At 32.9% G+C, this 6,600-nt stretch overlaps 1 non-coding gene across 1 annotated transcript; it reads left to right on the plus strand.

The window, feature by feature from the left end:
- Positions 1 to 4,696: 4,696 nt before the first annotated feature.
- Positions 4,697 to 4,998, plus strand: LOC149012285 (signal recognition particle RNA). The gene has a single exon (XR_016174253.1).
- The last annotated feature ends 1,602 nt before the right edge of the window (positions 4,999 to 6,600 follow it).

Raw genomic sequence — 6,600 nt, forward strand, 5'->3', positions numbered from 1 at the left:
AAGAACATTAGCTTAGGATGATACCATGTTAAACTTGCATATTGGGTAGTAAATTGGCACACTTTATTGCAATACCATAAGATGTATATATATGAGATATACAAAAACTTCTACCTAAAATAAAATGTATAAAAAAGGTATTTACAATCAATTAAGAAGGTATAGGATCATTCAATTAGCTAGCAGATTGGAGGTTGTAGATTATTTTTGACTATCAATCAATTAGCTAACAGATTGGAGGGGGCAAATAAGATAGATTAGTTATGTGAGTTGTCATCTAGAGGATGATCTTAAAACCACTTTTTTATTGTCACAAATGAAGATGGTATTACAAGATCTTTGTACAAAAAAAGAAAAACCATTTAATAACTTATTCTAATTTTAGGGGAAACAAAGTTTTGCACGTTTCAATCTGGTCTCTAATCTTCATATGAAAGAAGAGGAGAGCGAAGGAAAGAAGGAAGAAAGTATTGTCTCTAGATGTATAATTGGATAATGATAATTCTATCCAAATGTCACCTCCATCACTCATTCAAGAGCATGGCTCACTTCTGAATATTGACAGATAGATTCCCCTAAATGTATTGTGATAGAGAAAATCCAAGATAAAGAAGATAAAGTTATACTCTGCACTAAATAGTACTGGAACTAGACTTGTTATATTCTAATGACATAATCTCTATAGAAGAAAGAAGATAATGTATTTTTGGCCTTTTTATGCTTACATTACTATATTAGGTTTGAGGTGGGAGTATTATTTTTCTTGTCAATCCGTTTAAGTTGGTAAATTGCTTGGTATCCAAAAATATGTGTTATTTTGTTACTAATGTTTATGTTAACTCTAGTTATACTTAGGGGTGTCAATTGCGTTATCGAAACGTTTATCCGTGCCTACCAGCTCCATCTAAAACCGCACCATACCTTTCAAAATTGGTATAAGCACATATTGAAACCGTTTCTTCGATAAGGTTTAAGTTTAGGTACTCCTACCGAATCAAGTATGTACCGAAACCATACTTGAATTGGTACCGTACCAAATTAAGAGATATAAATGCAATTTTATAATGAAAACACTTCACAATTACCCTATCTATAATTCCCTATTTAGTTTTTCTTTTGTCCTTTACTCTTCTTCTTAGATTTACTTGTTTTGTCTCTGTTAATATCAAATCAATTGTTTGGTCGCAATTTCATTGAGATCTTAATGAACTAATAGAAAAAGTGGCATGGGTTTGTTTGTACAAAAGTGTATCGCACTAGATACCGTGTTTAAACCGTTTTTCCGTACCAATTTAATACCGAAAACGCGCATCTTGTACCATTTAAATTTGGTAAGGTACGGTTCGATTTTTCAATATTCAAAGTTGGTCTCGTCTTGAAACTGTATCAAATTACCAAAACACGTCTTCGATTAACACCTTGAAGTGTACCTAGAAGAAATATTAAAATTTCATTACTAAGGGCCTTTTTGGTGTCCACTCCCATTCTCATTTTTCTGACATTTTTCATTCTTTTAATTTGTTTGGTGTCTATTTTAAATTCTATTTTTTGTTTAAAGAATAGAAGGGGGGGAAAAAAAAACCAAAATCCTTGATAAACTTTTTTCTATGATGAATTATGGGTTCAAAAATCATTCTATTAATTTTTACACAAGTCACTTAAAATTCAAATGCAAATTGAGGGTATATTATTAAACATACATTCTTTTTATGAAAATCCTATTGTTTCTCCTTTTTATCACTCCCAAATCCTAAAAGTTCATTCTCAATTTTTACTATCTTTTATTATCAAATTTTATTTTATTCCATAATTTATTTTAAACAAAAGTAACCAAATAATTTTTCATATTTTTACCAAAAATAAATTCTTATATAACTTCTTTTGGATAGACAAAATGGAGAATGTGAATTTATACCAAAAAAAAAAAAAAAAAAATCTAATTCATGATGAAAATTTTACTTGGCCATGGTACCATGGTATTTTTCCCTTCACATTGTAAGAGTTTTCTATGTTAAAAATGTATTGCATTGTTATATATTCATTTGTTTGGATGCGTTACTGTTATAATACATATTATTTTACATTTAGTTCTTGATGTATATCTCCATTATTCAAAAACAAGCATGACAGTGACCGTTTTTCCCAACAAAATGCAAGCTCTTAAAATGAAAAATACGAATTTACACAAAAAAAGGAGACTAGATATGAATGAAGGGAAAAATGAACCGTGGTCGCTCAGGGGTATGCAAAGAGTTTTTCCCCTGTAATGTTCCTTTTCCTAAAATTACAAACGTATTCTTTAGTTTGTAAACTATTACATTTATGCCTGCTAAAATTAGTTCCATTACATCTACCCCGCTTGCACTTCTTATATTTCACATTATATATCAAATGCACCTTTGCTGTTAGAATAATGAGTTTTAAATGATGAATCAGTATATTAATTTTTCAAATTTCAGAACTATCCTCTTTTAGCTTCAAGCTGATTTTGAATTTCAAGGGAAAAGAACAACAGAAAAGGGAAGGGTGAAGAGCAACCATGACTTATTTTTAAATATATCTTCATTTTCCAACTCGTGTAAAAAGATTTAGCAAAGGATAAATATGTCTTTTTCCGTTCTAAAGTAATGGGATTAGGGACATGTAGCCATTTCTAATATAATAAATTTTAAAGAGTATAAAATTATTCATTTGCAATTCCAGGGGTGTATAAATATTTTTTTTTTTTTCATTTCTTTTTCATAAAGGATTGGAGTACAGTATGAAAACTTATTTGTTAGCTTTAAAGATAGATTTCAGATTTTGGGGTAATGTAATAGTACAAGTAATACCAAGATTGTTCTTGCTTCACACTACCCAAATCCTCTACAGAAGGAGAAAGGAATAATCCCTATACAAGAAACAATTCCTATTAACCATCTTCCTCTGTTCTCCACCAAACAATCCCAGTTGTATCATGGAGGATCCAAACATGCTTGCTGCTGACTGCATTGTCATCTCTTGTTGTTGCCCCTGTTTCATCCTTCAGATCATCTTTCTTCTGCTCAGACTTCCTTGCAAACTGGTGGTAATCTCAAAAAGATTTGCTTTAAAGACAATTGGAAAGAGAAAGAAAGGAGAAAACACTCAGGGGAGAGATGGAGTTTCATACATATCTCAACTGTTGAGTGTCCAAGGAGATCTTTTGACAGTTAGGACAAGAGGGTTTCCTTTCAATTCCTATCAAAGTTGTGAGCTCACTCTTTCTGAAATTGAGAAGGTTCTGGGAGATTTGTGCCAACAAGGAGAGTTTGCTTTCGGAAGCTTTTGGAGAAGGAATGAGGAATCCAGAAGCTCCTTAGCCAATGTAATTCAGGGAGAATCTGAAAACGTTATACATTACCAAGTTATTGAATTGAATAGTTCCAATGTGTAAGGAGCTTTCACGGGAGGGAACAAACCCAAATCGTTCATGGGATGTCGGCCGCATATACCAAAGATGGGTCCCACAACCCATGGAGGACCAGATTTGTCCCAAGTCTAGATTCTCTATCTTGATGGGTAGAGGATTGTGCTTCCCTTAGAGTCTTTCATCACACATTCAAGAGAAAGTCCATCTCTGAGCATTGATAAAGTGGACCATACCTTGCAACATTATCTTGATATGGTAAAAGATTGTCCTTCCTTCATTCTTTTCCACCATACATTTAAAAGGAGAGTTCACCTTTGATATCGAGGCAGAATCAAGATTTAATATTGGAGGGATAGATAATGAAACCACATGAAAAGAGGGTCAAGTGTTTTTACATATTTTAGACATGAAAAGTGAGTCAGTCTCTCAAGGGAAAATTTTAAAAATCAAGGGCAGAAGAGAGGGGGGCAAGTGTTACTATTTTACACATGAAAAGAGGTCTAGAGGGGTCTTTTTAGGAAAGTTTAAAAAATTCAGGATTAAGGGGCAAATATTGGTATTTCACATATAGTAAGAAGAACAAAAGGGTCTATCTATAGGCAAATTTCAAAAATTAGGAGAGAGGGCAGGCCATGCCATGGCCACCTTGGCCTAGGATTTGGCCAGGCCTAGGATAGCTCCACTCCGGTCCGAGCATTGATAAAGTGAACTAAAAAAACTCATAGATGAATCCCTCCTAAATATATGGTGGAGAGGTATGGAAGAGAAAAATTATAAGTTATATTATATCTAAATCACAAAGTATATTTTTATTGGATTAAAAAATAATAATAAAATAAAAATAAAAATAAAAACACCTTCCCAAGAGTTCATGGCGAAGTCAAAAAGCAAAAAAGAATTTTAACAATCATGAATTGGAAAAATAGTAACTAATAAACCCAATAGAAAAAAGAATAAAATATTCAAAAGAAAAGGAAGAAGATAAAACTTGATAAGAAAAATAAGTTCATGGGGAAGTCTAAAGTAAAAGTAGAAAATAATAATAATAATAATAAAATCTAGAGAATCGTGAACATAAAAAATAGCTATTGTTTAGAAATAACTTTCAAGTCAAAAAATCGAGTAAAGAATAAAATATTCTTGTCCCAGTGAGTCATTAAAAAAAGTAAAATATTCATATTCCAATTTCCAAAGTCATCATCTAGAACGTAATTTTTAATTCACATGCTTTGGTTTTTAGTCCCACATTGAAAAACTCCCGAAATGTTTGCCTCTTTATAAATCTAAGCTCTACAATCATCTATTGCCGAGCTCAGTAACGTGAGCTTGTATCCAAGTGGGGCATTTAGGTGATTGAATGTTGGTCCAACTCTTGTTGGGTTGGGTTGATAGGTGCATCAATTGGTTTGCCCTCTCCAAGTTGGGAGTTGAGCTTTGTAGCTTGGGCGAAGGCCTAGGCTTCATGGTTCCTAAAGTGGAGGGTAATGCACCAGGCTGGCTTCACAGAGCAGTGAGAACCTCTCGCTCTTGATGGTGGAAGGATAACAAATCGACGTACCTTCAGCCCAGGTGCCCCAAGAGATGGTCCCAATCAAACAATCACCTTTTTTATACTCAACAATGATATACACCTTTATTACTCTGCATCTCTTCTTAATTCATGACATATAGAAAAAGGCCGCCCCTCCATTTGACCAAATACCTGCTTTTTAGCTACAGATGTTGTGATGATTAATTCCACACCCTGTCCCTAGCCCTATAACCATGGTTAATTCCATACATCTTCTAAAAGCTTCAAATCGACGCTTGCACCATCAAACATCACAATTGTCATTGGTAAGATATCAAACCCCTCATTTGCAACTGTTATTCCCAATATTGGGCTTGAAGGCTCCTTGTTGTCACGTTTTTCTTCGATAATGTTATGGCCACTCAGGGGCGGAACCAGGATTCAATATTGGGGGGGGGGGGGAAGAATGGAAGTCCAGATTGGGGAAACATCAATGGTTTTTCGCCACACATATTGTGTGGGTCCTTATAAGACCCATTGGGGTCCCACCTATGAATTATTTTAGGGGGGGGGGGGGGGGGGGGGGGGGGAAAAGGAAAAAAAAAAAAAAAAAAAAAAAAAAAAAAAAGGGGAAAAAAAAAATCAGGGGGGGAAAAAAAAAAAAAAAAAAGAAAAGGCCCCCCCCGGGCCAGGAGAAAAAACCCATTATTTTTCCCAGTATTAAGAAATAGACTCACCATATATTTTGTTTAGGGGGCCCACACATCATTTGATAAAATATCAGGTAACCCTTATTAATAATGATTTTTTTTTTCAACAAGATATAGGTAAATAATTCACAAAATTTACCTATATCAGTATAAAAAAAATCAAATAGTTTATCTATTTTGTAATGGATGCAAATTTACCTATACCTATTTAGGCTTTTTCAACCCAAAAGAGTCAGATGCAAACCAAATTTTTTTTTTTTTTTTTAAGGTAAGAGATGCAAAACCAATGGTACTTAGTTACCTTATTAACTAAAGACATTTTATTATTTTATTATTTTATTTATAGTATAAAATCAAATAGCAAAAATTGTAAACAAAATAAAGAAACAAAGAATATAAAATCAAATAAAGAATAACAAAAAAAAAAAAAAAAAGAAAAAAGAGACGATAAATAAATTGAGAAAGAAAAAGCGTATCTAATTGTGGGGAACATCTTTTCCCAAATTTTCTTTAACCCACTCTTATAAAAAGGAAGAATAAATAGGAAAAAAAAAGGAGGAGAGAGGAGAGAGGAGAGAGGAGAGAGGAGATATGAGAGAATAAATAGGGATTGAGGAGTAAGTTTCTAATTATAAATGACATTTTGAATATCTAATAAGATTTTTTTTTCAAAAATTTCCTTTAATCCACGTTTATAGAAAGAGATGAGAATAAATAGGAAGAAAAGATGAGAGAGAAAAAAGTGGGGAGAATAAATAGGAATTGAGGAGTTAGTTTTTAACTAGAGATGACTTTTATATTCATTATTTTACATTTAAAAATTGTTCTCAATATTGGGGTGGGGGGGGGGGAAATAGTGACATTTCACATGTGAGAAGAGAAAAAAGTGGGAAAATGAAGGAAATTAATATAAAAAATCCAAAAATTAAAGGAATTAATAAAAAATCCAAAAATCCACTGTCTTGATGCCTCCTTGGAATTTCAAAGCC

Source organism: Hakea prostrata, chromosome 6 (genome assembly GCF_041222555.1).
Source record: "Hakea prostrata isolate BN-2017 chromosome 6, UWA_Hpros_2, whole genome shotgun sequence".
Classification (NCBI taxonomy): Eukaryota; Viridiplantae; Streptophyta; class Magnoliopsida; order Proteales; family Proteaceae; genus Hakea; species Hakea prostrata.